Here is a 14,645-nt window from a genome sequence, read left to right as displayed (position 1 = left end):
ATCATTATATGGCATAGATACATGCACAGGTATGGATGTACACATACAAAAACATATATTTACACTCATATTAAGACAAGCAAACTTTAAACAAGTACTACAGATTTAATTGATTACAGAAATAGAAAGTGTGCTTTCTAAGTTATATATTACTGACCATATGTTTCGTGTATTAAAAAATAAAGCAAGTAACACAAAAACTTTATGCACTCAACATCATATAAAGTATTAATATACAATATAAACAAATTCATCATCAAATTATAGATACAAATTAGTCATTTGTATTAATAAATATTAGTTTCAATGAAAAGGATTTCAATTAAAATGGTCACTATTACCAGATCCTTTACTAACAAAAGTACAATATTATAAAAAGTTGTAAGAATTACTAGTAATCTGCAAACAAAATTATTTTGATTACATTCTAAATCTGAAGTATAATGCCATTCATATAGAGTTCATAAAAGAGAATGTTAAATTACGAATTCACATCTTCTCTATTTTTTTTTGTATCTTATCCTAGAACCATATTAAAGTATTGTCATTTCAAACAAATAATCTACAGTTATAGCCAACAGTTATTTTTAATACCAGCAGTTTTCTTCTTTAACACATGAAATAGGAGTTTTTCCCTTTGTAAGGAAGCTCAAAATTAAGAATTCCATATCAGGCTCTTTGTTCTGTGTTTTCTTCTTTGGTTCTGTTTCACTAAAACTTTCATTCTCTTCTGTAATTACAGGCATACTGAGCCTTACAGATTTTTCTTCTTTATGTATATTCTGCAAGTTACCTCTGAAAGACATCTTCCTTCCTTTTGGTTTTGATGTCTCTTTATTTCTTTTCCTAGTTTCTTTGATTTGTCCTTGACCAGATGCAGAATCAGAGTCAGATGAGTCAAGTTTGACCTGACTGTGTCTCCTTGACTTCGATTCCTGAACAACAACCGAAAAGGCCTTTGATTTTATCTTGGCTAATGATTCTGCCCTTTCACATCTCTCTGCTTCTTGTGATTTGCCTTCTCTCTTTTCTTCTCCATCTTTATCTTTTGAGTTAAAGGATGGGTTCTTCCTGTCTTTGTGTCACTCTTGATGTTCCAAAACTGTGCTTTTGATGGTATCAAAAAAGTCATCCTTTATCAAGTTGAGGGCTTTGTCTGGATTGGATTTATCAGCTGAAATTGTATTTTTCATGTTCTGATAAGGATCATGAACATTTAACATTTCCTTAACAACATCAGAAGTGATAAGTTTCATTACAAGATCAGTTGGGTGTTTAAATTCTTCTGTTACTTGAATATTCTTCATTCTACATGACAGCAATTTGGGCATTGCTATATAGTGAAATGCTTTGTCTAGTCTTCCTAAAAATGTAAGCTGCATCAAAATGCTCTGCGATTATCAAATCTTGCTGAAATTTTAAGACTTCATCCCAGTCCTTCAGGGATACAGTGATACAAAGCACCAATTCTGATCTGGAAGGTGTATGGAGGTAAAAAATACCACCAAGCCAAAGCTAATGTTTCTTTTGTAAATGTGTTCTTTTCTAAATTTCTCATTTTACCACAGAAAATGCTCCTGAATTTCATGTTCCTCCACAGCTCCGTGAAGTCCTCGACGCGAACGCTATCCGTTTCCTGGAAGCGGCTGAGCAGCACCTCAAAATTGGACTGCAGTCCGGATGGGCTCCCCATGGTTGCAGAATGGATGCACTAGAGGCCGAGAGACTATTTTCTTCTCCAATTTTAGCCCTCCTTTCTCTGTTCTCTCAAGTGTATATGAGATATAAAAGTGCTACAAAGGAACTCTTGATACTGGACCATCTCTAGTCTTTTCAAATCATGAAGAAACAGTATGCCTCCTCATCAGTCTGTTTGAGGATATTATGTTCAATAATTTGCGTCATGATTCCAGATATTCCACACATAGGGCAGGTCCCATTGTCACTTGTGCATTTTCTTAGGTAAAGGCAAAGTATGGGCAGAATAATGTATTACTATAGGAATCCAGTATTTGGAATAGTGACAAGGTGGTGTGACTTCTAGAGCTCAGAAAAGCCTTTTTTCTTTCTTATGTTTTTTTAAAAATTTTATTTATAAAAAGGAAAAATTGGCAAAACCATAGGATAATAGGGGTACAACTTCACACAATTCCCACCACCAGACCTCCGTATACCATCCCCTCCCCTGATAGCTTTCTTATTCTTTAAGCCTCTGGGAGTATGGACCCAAGATCATTGTGGGATGCAGAAGGTTGAAGGCCTGGCTTCTTTAGTTACTTCCACGCTGAACATGGGGGTTGACAGGTCGATCCATACTCCCAGCCTATCTCTCTCTTTCCCTATTGGGGAAGGGTTCTGGGGAAGCGGAGTTCCAGGACACATTGGTGGGGTTGTCTGTCCAGGGAAGTCTGGTCACATCCTGCTAGCATCTGGAACCTGGTGGCTGAAAGAACAGCCTTTTTTCTTAAACAGTTCTTTAAAAATGCTTTTTTTTTTTCTACTATACTTAATTACTGGATAGAGACAGAAAGAAATCGAGAGGGGAGGGGGAAATAGAGGAGACATTGAGACACTTGCAGCTCAGCTTCACCACTCCTGAAGCTTTCCCCCTGCAGATGGCTTGAATCTGGTTCCTTGCACTCTGTAATGTGAGCACTTAACCAGCTGTGCCACTGCCTATTTAAAACATTTATGATTTAGAGAAAAATGAAAAAAAGTTGTACACTTAGGGCCAGTTTTAAACAAAAAAACCAACACATTTTGCAACAGTATTTCTGGTGCACTGCAGATACATTTTTTTTTGTAGATTTCTTTTTAAAAATATTTTTATTTATTTATTAGATAGAGAGAAATTGAGAGGGAAGAGGGAGAAAGAGTGACAGAGAGACACCTGCAGCCCTGCTTCACCACTTGTGAAGCTTCCTCCCTGCAGGTGGGGACTGGAGACTTGAACCTGGGTCCTTGTGCACTGTAAAGTGTGCACTCAACCAGGTGCACCACCACCTGGCCCCCTTGCAGATGCATTTTGACAAAGGAAAATTAAGCTAGGCAAGATGATTACAAATTCCCTTGAAATGTTAAAAGTATAAAAAGATCACTTCTTCCCCCTCTCACCTTAGGCTAATTACATCCCATACCTCCCCCCTAGCCAGCCACAACCCTTGTGAGCCACTAAGGAACATACTCTTAAAGTACTGGCCAAATAACATGTTTTGTAAGAGGATATACTAATTCCCTTCAGCCCTTAAACAAATTCTTCTTGTGGTCCTGGAGATGGTAAATTCATGAGTGCTTAACTCCTCCATTCTCTCAGGCAGGCAATAAGCTTCCTGAAATAAACTTCCTCAGTGGAAAACTCCTTCGCATCCATGTTTGGCATTCTTAAAAAAAAATAAATAAAAAGACTTGGATTGTTGGTATCATTTTTGATTCTGCTGGCATTTGTGCTAGAGGCTGTAAGTAATAAAAGAAGAAGAGCAAAGCTATTTTCTTCAAAGATTGTAACACCAGTTTATCTTTCCATTTATAACTTCCAAACAGAAGCACATATGCCAAGCACAACTGACTAGAATCTATTTAGAGAGCCATCACTAACTCTTATAGTTCAAGTTCAATTAATTTAGCAATATTTTTATAAATATTTTTAAATTTTTTTTCAAAGCATTTATTAATTTATTTTATTTTGTTGCCCTTGTTTTTATTGCTGTAGTTATTGTTATTGATGTCATTGTTGTTGGATAGGACAGAGAGAAGTAAAGAGAGGAGGGGAAGACAGAGGGGAAGAGAAAGATAGACACCTGCAGACCTGCTTCACCACTTGTGAAGCAACTCCCCTGCAGGGGAGGAGCCGGGGGCTCGAACTGGGATCCTTCCAAAGGTCCTTGCGCTTTGCGCCATGTGCGCTTAACCCACTGTGCTACCGCCCGACTCCCTAATTTAGCAATCTTTAGTCTCATTTACTTTGGAAATTCTAGTATTAGATAGTAACTTTTATATTATCATCCATCAAACTAGCAATTTGATGAATATCCATTCCTGTATCTTTTTAGAATCAAGTGTTAAATATAGGTAAGTTAAAAAAAATTTTTTTTAAGATAAAAACATATTGTTAAGGGCTGGGTGGTGGCACATCTGGATGAGTGCCCATTTTAGAATGTGCAAGGACCCCGGTGCAAGCCCCTGGCCTTGCACGGGAATGTTTTATGAGTGATAAACCAGGGCTGCAGGTGTTTCTCTGCGTCTCTCCTTCTCTACTTTCCCTACCTTCTCTCTATTTCTGGATGTCACTATCCAATCAATAAATACATAAATAAAGATAATAACAAAATTTGAAGAAAAAAAAGATTAGTTTTTAAAAAAAGACATTGTTCAATGAGAGTGTTATGAGAGAGAATGAGACCCCAGCGACACTCTGGCATAAACAGCAGAGTCACGCCTCTACTCTACCTGCTAAACCAACTAACCTGCTAGCCAAATGAGATTTTGCAGTTGGGGGAGCTGGATCAGAGGTAGAGCATCTGCCTTGCTTGCTAGAGGCTGAGCTCCATCCCCAGCACCATAAAAGAGTAGTCAGGAGAACTCCATGATGCTGGAGCTCTGTTTTGCTCTCCTCTTCACCAGCCCCATTCTAAAAGCAGGCAAAGACTGGGTTGGGAAGTTGGTTGTTGACCCTGGATTCTTCTTACATAAAAAATAAAGACACCCCCACCCACCACCACTACCACAACACACACTATCTTTGGCTGAATATGGAGTAGAGAATGCTTTCCTTCAGGCAATTCAGATAATTTACTTAACATCTCCTTGAGTTAGACTTAGGCAATGACAATTGGTGGTCTTTAGACTTTGAGTTTAATGAGAATTCAAAAGTACTTTAAACATGGAATTTAATCTTTAATACCATAATCCATGAGTTAAATATGTACTATTAAAGTATGGTCACCAATAGAGTAATTTATAAAGCAGAACTAGACTGGGCTCAAACCCCCCACATCCTACTTTAACCACTTATACAGTCTGATTTAGATTAAGTTACATGAGTACTTCCAACAACAATAAAATGAGACTACTCAAGCTAAAAGACTTCTGCACAGGGAAAAAGAAAGAAAGAAAGAAAGAAAGAAAGAAAGAAAGAAAGAGAGAAAGAAAGAAAGGAGGAAAAGAAGGAAAGGAAGAAAGAAGGAAAAAACAAAGAAGGAAAGGAAGAAAGAAAAAGAAAGAAAAAAGAGAACAAAGTAGTGAAGTGAAAAGGTAACCTATGGCATGGGGAAAAGTAACTGCAAATTGTTTATCTGACAAAAGTCTAACTGTGTGTCTCATTCTCTCTGCTGTACCTTTCTGACTCTCCCCAGCTCCATTCTCCCCTCCAAAAAAAGTGGTGGCAGCACAGACTGTTTTTGTTGGAGTGATGAAGGCTCTCCTCAAGAGTATAAAATTGAAGTAAGAGAGTGCTGAGCACTCTTTCAAAGGCACATATGCCAGATGTGAGGGTGATCTGGCTGTAACTTCTGTCACCCCACAGATCACCAGGGTTGATTCAGCTGATCTGGCTGGCTAGGCTGGTGTACCCTTTCTCCCTCACTGCTCCATGTGTGTCCCTCCCAAAGCTGTGCTAGGTTGAAGAGGACTGCCTTCCCTGAATGGAGACTGACTGGGTCTTTGGACAAGGGAATACAGAGTAGCTGCACTCCCCTGCTAGAACCTCCAAACAAGCTCTCAAAGGCACATATAATTCTCTCAAACTCCATCAGAAAGATAAATATGGGATAATCTCACTCACAGGCAGAAGCTGAAAAACAAGATCAGGAAAAAAAACAAAACAAAACACTAAGCAGAACTTGGAATGAAGTTGGTGTTTGCACCAAAGTAAAAGACTCTGGGGTGGGGGTGGGAGGTTCAGATCCTAGAACATGATGGCAGAGGACCTAGTGGGGGTTGTATTGTGTGGAAAACTGAGAAATACTATGCATGTACAAACTATTCTATTCACTGTTGACTGTAAAACATTAATCCTCTAATAAAGAGATAAAATAAAAATTACAAAAAGGCACATATGCAACTCTGTGTTCATAGAAATACAATATAAATAAATAGTCAAAGAGTGGAGGCTATGGATGACTGCCTAAAGAAGTTATGGGATATGTACTCCATGGACTACTACTACTCTATAATCAAAAAGATGATATTGTGTCTTTTGGGACAAAATGGATGAAACCGGGTGTGGTTACGCTTAGCAAAATAAGCAAAGAGATGAAAGATGTTTCAGATAGTTTCACTCATATGTGGAATCCAGAGAACTGATTTACATGAAGTTGCAAAAAAAAAAAACCCCTCACACACAAACAAACAAAATAACAAAATAACAGAAGTATACAAACTGTTTCTAAGATTTTTGTGAGAATTATGGTGGTTACCTTTGGGAGGTGGGAGGGTGGGGCACAGAACTTTAGTGGTCGGTGCAGTGTGAAACTATACCATATAATGTTACAATCTTGTAATCCACTATTAATCACACACACACACACACACACACACACACATGTTATGGGACATATTTTCAATTGAGTTTTATTTTGCAATTAAAAAGATGATAGTGTGTCCTTTGGGACAAAAATGGATGGAACTTGAGGTGATTATGTTAGTGAACTAAATAAGGAGGTGAAAGACAATAGCCAGATGTATGGTTATGTGCATACGTAGAATATAGAGAACTGAAACACATGAACTTGTTAAAAACAGTTAAATCTCTCAAACTGTCTTTAAGATTTCGTGAGAACAATCACGGTTATCAGTATGTGTGTGTGTGCGCAGAACTTTATGGATGTGATTTATATTTCTATACATTTATAATTGTTTAAAGCACTTTAAAATCATTAATAAAAATTTTAAAATTCTGACTATAGTGTAGTATATGCAAATATGTATCATTCTTGTTGCATTTCATCTGGGATTCTTTCCATATACATTTTTATTTTGTTCTTCTTTATTAATTTTCTTTGGTTCTGTATTCACTCACTGTAATAATCTATAACTATTCATATGAGAATAAAGAAAAAAGTACACTAGGAAAATCAATGGGAAGGGAGTTCTAAGAAGTGAGGACAAGCACAGAACCATGGAACAGAATTAAATTTAGTTTCAATAGCAAACAGAAGAGTCATACAGTGGAATGAATGAAGTGACAAGTAGTATATGGGGACAAGGTAGGAATAGCCGAATAATTTTAGGTGTAATAACTGAATCATTAGAAACAATGAAACACCATGGTAAAAGAAATTCCTCAGGAAGATTCTATTCTTTTTTCTAAATTTCTTTATCGGAGGATTAATGATTTATAGTCAACAGTAAAACACAATAGTTTGTAGATATGTAACATTTCTGAGTTTTCCACATAACAATTCAACTCCCACTACGTCCTCCTCCACTATCATGTTCCAGGACCTGAACCCTACCCCTCACCCCAACCCCAGAGTCTTACTTTGGTGCAATACAAGGAAGAATACATTCTTATGAAGATTAAATAACTAGAAACATATATAAACAAGACTTTAGAACACTGAACTGGACTTTTTTTGGTCGTTGTTATTACCCATGAATAGAAAGAGCTAAGTAAGTCCTTTCCAATGAGAAATTCTAAAGATGCAAAGATTGAGCCTCGATACTACCTCCCCTCACCTCCAGGTAAGCAAACTCACTTTGAAGTACCATAGCTTGCTCTTCTGATAGTACTCAGTACCAAAAGTCTCTAAGAGAAAACCAGGGAAAAGAATGATCAAAGTTAGCAGACTCCTAGGGAGCACAAAATATCTAGGGTAAGAATGTTGTTTTCTTCAACCCTCACAAATAATTATTCTTTTCTCTTCCTCAAGTCAAATGATGAGAGTTCATGGGAAACATTATATGCAAATTGTGTGTCTAAGAGGGGAGACTGACATCTTCCTCACTGCATGGATGAAAAGTTACTAACCACCAGGGCTCATCAGAGCTGCTGTGGAGCAACTCTTTGATAAGAGTCATTTTGTGGAAGTTAAACTTTTGTCATCTAAAGCTTAGGAACCAGCTGTGAACCACAGACAACAGTGTACCGCAAATATTTTTAAGGAAAGGAACCTGAGGGAGTAGCTCATACTACTAGGTAGAGACGACAGCATAGTTTGTAACAGGGAACAAATGGCCATCTTGTCCCTATCCTGGTCTTCTGTGGCTCCGAAGGTTTTGAAGACAATCTCAGTGATTACTGTGGCCATATACAAAGCAGTATTCAGGAAAGAAACTGGGCAGATAAACTCCAAAGTGAGAAAAACTATTTGGTGCATAAATGTGTCAGAGCACAAAGTGCTTTTCCTAGTGGGATTCCTCAGTGACTGAGAGAGGTTAGAGTAAAACTGAACTCTTTCCAAAGGAAATCAACCACACTCTGAAAAGAGTTCTCATAGTACAGTCTACTAGTGGTAAACAAAGGCAGACTGAATCAAAATGAAAACTGGCATGCTTTTCTGAACTAGCACATGACTGATTATGTAAGAAGAGTAGCTAAGCAATAAGGAAAGGATAGAGACTTGCAATTCCTCTACCCCTGCAATTCCTCTACTCTATTGTGTAGGCAATACCAAAGCTTAACTGAAGGGGAAAGAAAGTGATCATATATACTTTAAAACATTTATTTTTATGAGAGAGAGAGAGAGAGAGAGTGAGAGAGAGAAAGAGAGAGAAAGGTGGGGGGGGGAAGAATATCATTCTGGCACAAGAGTGGAAAGAGAACCAGATCATCACTCCAGCACATGCAATACTGGGGCTTAAACTCCAAACTCAAAATCTCTCGCATTTTAAGTTCAAAGCTGTAGCCCTTGAATTATTTCCCAGTCACATCTACGCTGAAAATTTAAACTAGACAATTTTTTAAAATTAGTAGTAACACTTCCATATACCAAGATATCATTAAGAATTATGAAAAAGAATTTTGACACCACCAATGTGTCCTGGAGCTCAGCTTCCCCAGAGACCCATCCTACTAGGGAAAGAGAGAGGCAGACTGGGAGTATGGACCGACCAGTCAACGCCCATGTTCAGCGAGGAAGCAATTACAGAAGCCAGACCTTCTACCTTCTGCAACCCTTAATGACCCTGGGTCCATGCTCCCAGAGGGATAGAGAATGGGAAAGCTATCGGGGGAGGGGGTGGGATATGGAGATTGGGTGGTGGGAATTGTGTGGAGTTGTACCCCTCCTACCCTATGGTTTTGTTAATTAATCCTTTCTTAAATTAAAAAAAAAATAATAAATAAAAAATAAAAAACAACAAGGACAACAAAAGAAAAAAAAATAAAAAAAATAAAATTGAAGAGATAAAAAAAAAAAGAATTATGAAAAAGAAGATTTAATACATTATGGTTGTGCATCTTGAATTGAAATAAAAGCAAAGCTGTTTCTTGTTTTTGCTCTCTTGAGATATATTACACAAGAAGTCAACTAATGAATCACTATAATATAAGCCTGGGAATCTACTAAGATGTCAAAGTGTACTAATTTTAAATCATAATTTATTTATTTTGTTTAAGGGTAAAATTTCAGGATTTTAGAGTTTTACCAAAGATTTGCATTCCCATGGGGCAGTAGCACAGCAGGTTAAGAGCACATGGCCCAGTCAGGGAACCAAGGTGTGGCCCAGAGCAAAATGTTCCAAAGACAGAGAAACTGTCTCATGAAAAAGGAGTAGAGGGTTTGGGAAACCTCTTCATAAAGAGGAAGGTCACCCATGGTGGAGGGGGTCTCAGAAAAATAATAAGAGGGGGAAAAAAAAGAATCACAGTGCCTTCAACACGAGGCTGCAGAGAGCCAAGGCCTTATACTTATCTGGGGTGCCTTCGTATGTCTGCTAACTGTGTGTGAAGCTGGAGGGTAGGTTCAGGCACCAGATTTCAGGAGCGAGAAGAGACCAGGAACTCGTGGCTGAGTGGGAATGCAATGCAATGCCTTTATTGATCAGAGACAATGACTTTATATCTTTTGAAACGGAAGTGGCAGGTCGGAAAAGGAAATGGCTAGGAGAGGGGGTGGAGAAAAGAAAAGAGCACAAAGGTAAAAAGCTTCCATAGCAGCTGTTGCGAAGGTTCTAACCAATGGGATAAACCAGTACCCTGCAGGCAGGGCGAGTCTCAGGCAAAACAATGATTATGTAAATAGACCATAGTATCAAGCAATGCAGGGGACCTGGCGTAATGACCAACACTATGGTATCTGTACTGTGTCTCTGTTGTGGGAAAGGAAACCCAAGAGTTTCTTCCTCGTGGTCCTGGGGTCACAGTTTCCTCCCCCAAAGAATTGCAGAGGAGACCTTGGTTTCAGATATTTAAAACTGATTTTTTTTTTTTTTTTAATTAGAAAAAAGAAAAGGCATGTGTCAGAGAGCACCTGGGCAATTCAGGCAAAGATGGATGACCCATGCAGAAGCTGATGCCCATTTTTATGCACATCTAAGGCCCTACCTTTACTTCCTTTCTAAGCTTACAGCTTTTACCACTTCAGGGTGTTCTTCCTCTTTCCTCTCAGGTAAGGCAAACAAAAGGCTTACTTATTAAGCTGCTCTCTGAATTCTGCTCTCTCTCAGTGACAGGGCAAAAACAAAAGTTCCTGGTTACATAGTTCCAGGTCCTGGTAGAACTGGGGTTCAGGGCCCTCTGATCTTCAACTTCCCATAACATTTTTAATAAGAATAAACTTTAGAAAGGGTGTCTTGCAAACACCATCCCTGGACAGATGACCATGAGCCAAAGTGTCTAGAAACCTCATTTCTCCAGAGTCCTACTTTTTGAGGGAATGTTTGGGGATGGACAGCTGGGAAGTATGAATTGACCAGAACACATGCCCAGTGAAACAATTATAGAGCCCCTTCCTTCTGCACCCTCAAAATAATTTTGGTCCCCACTTTTGTGTGTGTGTGTGTGTGTGTCAGAGAGACATCTAGGTAAAATCTCCTGGAAGGTACAGGAAGGACATTAGGAAACAAACTCTCCCCCTATATCCTGCAGGTATCCTGGAACCTGACTGAGGCCATAGACTGAAGATGAATGTAGATGTGAGCTAAAATAATGGCTGAAATTAATCTCTTCAGAGTCCACCTCAGCATCCCTGGACCCCACTTAAAAAGTAGGAGGACCAGGAAACGACGAGAGTCTCCATCTCCCTCTCTCTCTCCTACATGTGTCTATGCATGTATTTTTCTCTCTCCCCCTCTTTTCCTCTTTCTCATCTCTATTTTGCTTCAATAAACACTTAACTCCTTGGAACTAATGAAGTCTCTCATGACTCTTTCATGTAGGTATTTGTCTAGGACCCTACCAGTGTAGCTTAAAGGGGACCTCTATGTCTTTTGCCCTGCTCCCTCCTTCTACTCTGCAACAGTACCTATGGCCATAGATTTTGTCCACACAGCCACTGGGTCCCATTTGGAGCTGGCCACCTGAGGCTTGAGCTGCAAGATCAGTCAGTAGCAAACCACTCTGATGTTTTTAGCACAATGATGTATTGGCAGGCATGAGCTAGCAACCATCCCAACTCTTTAGTTAAATTATTCCATTTAGAAAAGTGATGGATGGGCTGTTCCCAGCAGAGAACAGACTGTTGACTAAGAATTCCTGGTGAAGGAGTCATCCAGAGATACGTAACACAGATCTGTTATATTTCCTTGATTGTATAATAGCTATTTTGAGGTTGAGTTAGATTTATTGCTCAAGATTATATGTAGTCAGCATAGATGTGAGTGCCACAGATAGTCTGAGAAACAATGCTTTTCCATGGCATTTAGCATTCCAGGAGGATGTAATATCTGGCCACTGGAAGACATTGAAGTTAGTAATAGATGACACTGAGAGTGAATTAGTGGACTTTCTTGTTTCATTTATAAATTTTTTTTAGCTGTTTCCAGTTACTGCTGTAAAGGCACCCACCAACAGAGACTTTGTGTGCTAGAGATAGGCATCAGGCTACATATCTAGCAAAGGCTTTGATTTCTTGCCTCTACGTAGTATTGAGACCACTGTAGGAAGAGATTAGGCTCCATCAGAGTAGCATGGGGAGAGGGAGTGGGATGTTAATCAGGATTAACAAATTAATTTTCATGGTAGAGAAGCAATATTTTCAAGATAAGACAAAGAACATCACAAAGAATAGCAAGCAAACACCTCTGAGAGGCCAGGGAGTAGCTCACCAAGAAAGTTCTGTTCCCTGAAGGATTATAGACACCTGTTGAGTTGAAACTCAACAGAGGGCAGTGAAAAGTGGTCATGTCAATGTTTGTAGGGTGTTAGTCTTTTGTGGCTGACAAAAATGTTTTGGGTGAGATGAGATGGAAACATGTCTTCTATAGTGTCTGGATTGCCATGCTAATTCAGCAAAGAACTGGGGAGAAGATCATGGTTTCAGGCATTTTAAACTTTTGTTCAGGAAAAGTGAAAACATGTGCAGAGAGAGGTGTGCATGGGTAAGCATGGTAGTAAGCCAGTGAAGCTGAGCTCCTTTACCTACTTCTAAGGCCCTATTTTCACTTCCTTTCTAAGTCACACCTAGGCCTATTACCACTCCTAGGAGTTCTTAATTTTCCCTCTTCTCTCTTAGGTAAAGGAAACAAAAGTCCCAGGTCCCAGTGGAAATGGGGTTCAGGGCCTTCTGGCGCTAACCTCCCTCTAACCTTTTGTTTTTCTCTTTCCCCTTCTCTTTCTAAATGAAAAATAAAAAAATAGGTCTCAGAGACAGAATAGGGGTGTCATATATGTAAGGAACTTTCAATCTATCCTGCTTCTTTTCTATTAATTTATTTATTTGTCTCTTTATACCAGAACATTGTTAAGCTTTCTTGTTGTGATGCCTCAGAATGAACCTGGTACCCTGGAGAGTTAGACATGAAAGTCTTTTATATAATGATTATGCTCCCTCCTGTCCTCTGACTTTGCATTTAAAAAATGTGTGGGGAGAGGCTAGAGGCAAAATCAAGGAGTTTCATTCTTCAGGGTTTATTATTATTATTTATTCATTCAAGGACATGTATTGCTATAGTTTATTTCTACTACAAAATGATCTATATCTTTCTGAAAGATTATCACTAGATGGTTTCAATCATATGTTCAGTATAAAGGGCTGAAATACACAAACTTGAAAAAAAAAAGGGGGAGTAGCTAAACTTTGTAAAAACTGTGATGGTTATCCTGAGAGTGGTGGGGTGTGGTGGGTAGGTGAGGCACAGAACTGTGGTGGTAGGTGTGGTTTGGAACTATACCCCTATAATCTTATGATCGTGTAAGCCATTATTAAATCACTAATAAAAAACAAAAATATCAACACAACGATTGCCACCTCAACATGCTTCACTTCAGACTGTCCAGAGACTTCACATGTGGAATGACAACCCTTCAGCTTCATTACTCGGGTGAGACCTTTCCTTTCATAGTATACTCTAATTTCATCTCAGGTGGTTCACTTTCTAGCAATGTCCCAAAACCTAGATATACACCAGTTTCTGTGAGAGAGAGCATATGTTCACACGTATCCATAAACTACTGCAAAATATATACCTGAAAGCAGAAGTACACTAGAGTTTGCAGTGAGTACCTCCCTAACACTTCCTCCCCACTATTCCAAGCTTTGGGCCCATGATTGCTCAACAATTTGTTTGGCTTCGTATGTTAACTCTCTTTTCAGTCACCAGGTTCCAGATGCCATCAGGATGCTGGCCAGGCTTCCCTGGATTGAAGACCCCACCAATGTGTCCTGGAGCTCTGCTTCCCCAGAGACACACCCTACTAGGGAAAGAGAAAGGCAGACTGGGAGTATGGACCAACCATTCAATGCCCATGTTCAGTGGGGAAGCAATTACAGAAGCCAGACCTTCTACCTTCTGCAACCCACAATGACCCTGGGTCCATGCTCCCAGAGGGCTAGAGAATGGGAAAGCTATCAGGGGAGGGGTTGGGATATGGAGATTGGGTGGTGGGAATTTTGTGGAGTTGTACCCCTCCTACCCTATGGTTTTGTTAATAAATTCTTTCTTAAATAAAAAAATATATATATTAAAAATAATAGCTATGTAAAATTTTTAAATAAAAATAGCAATGATGTCATTCAATACATTACTCAGTACCAGTGTCATATGAAAAATGCCATCATTAATATGTGGGAAGAAAAAGTCTCTTGTCTTTCTTTTTTTATTTATATTTATTTATTTATTTTCCCTTTTGCTGCCCTTTTTTTATTGTTGTTGTAGTTATTATTGTTGTTGTTACTGATGCTGTTGTTGTTAGATAGGACAGAGAGAAATGGAGAGAGGAGAGGAAGACAGAGAGGGCAAGAGAAAGACACCTTCAGACCTGCTCCACCACCTGTGAAGCAACTCCCCAGCAGGTCAAACTGGGATCCTTACGCCAGTCGTCCTTGTGCTACCGCCAGACTCCCCGTCTCTTGTCTTTCTATGCAGCAATGAAAATTATGTAACTCAGCTTTCATTGTTATCCTTGTTACTAGAAAGGTCAAAGTTAAGTGTGCAGCTTTAGTAGAACAAGTATGTTAAATAATATGTACACCATATTTTTACATGTGCTTTTTCTTGAATTTGACCCCATCTTAGTAATTTATTGTATATTTTGGGCTGTATCTACT

At 38.9% G+C, this 14,645-nt stretch overlaps 1 pseudogene; it reads right to left on the bottom strand.

Moving 5' to 3' along the window:
- Nucleotides 1-587: 587 nt before the first annotated feature.
- LOC103119989 (snRNA-activating protein complex subunit 1-like) lies at nucleotides 588-1,968 on the bottom strand (annotated as a pseudogene).
- Nucleotides 1,969-14,645: the final 12,677 nt, after the last annotated feature.

This window comes from Erinaceus europaeus, chromosome 3 (assembly GCF_950295315.1).
Source record: "Erinaceus europaeus chromosome 3, mEriEur2.1, whole genome shotgun sequence".
In the NCBI taxonomy this organism is placed as follows: domain Eukaryota; kingdom Metazoa; phylum Chordata; class Mammalia; order Eulipotyphla; family Erinaceidae; genus Erinaceus; species Erinaceus europaeus.
This window is presented reverse-complemented; position numbering and strand designations above follow the sequence as displayed.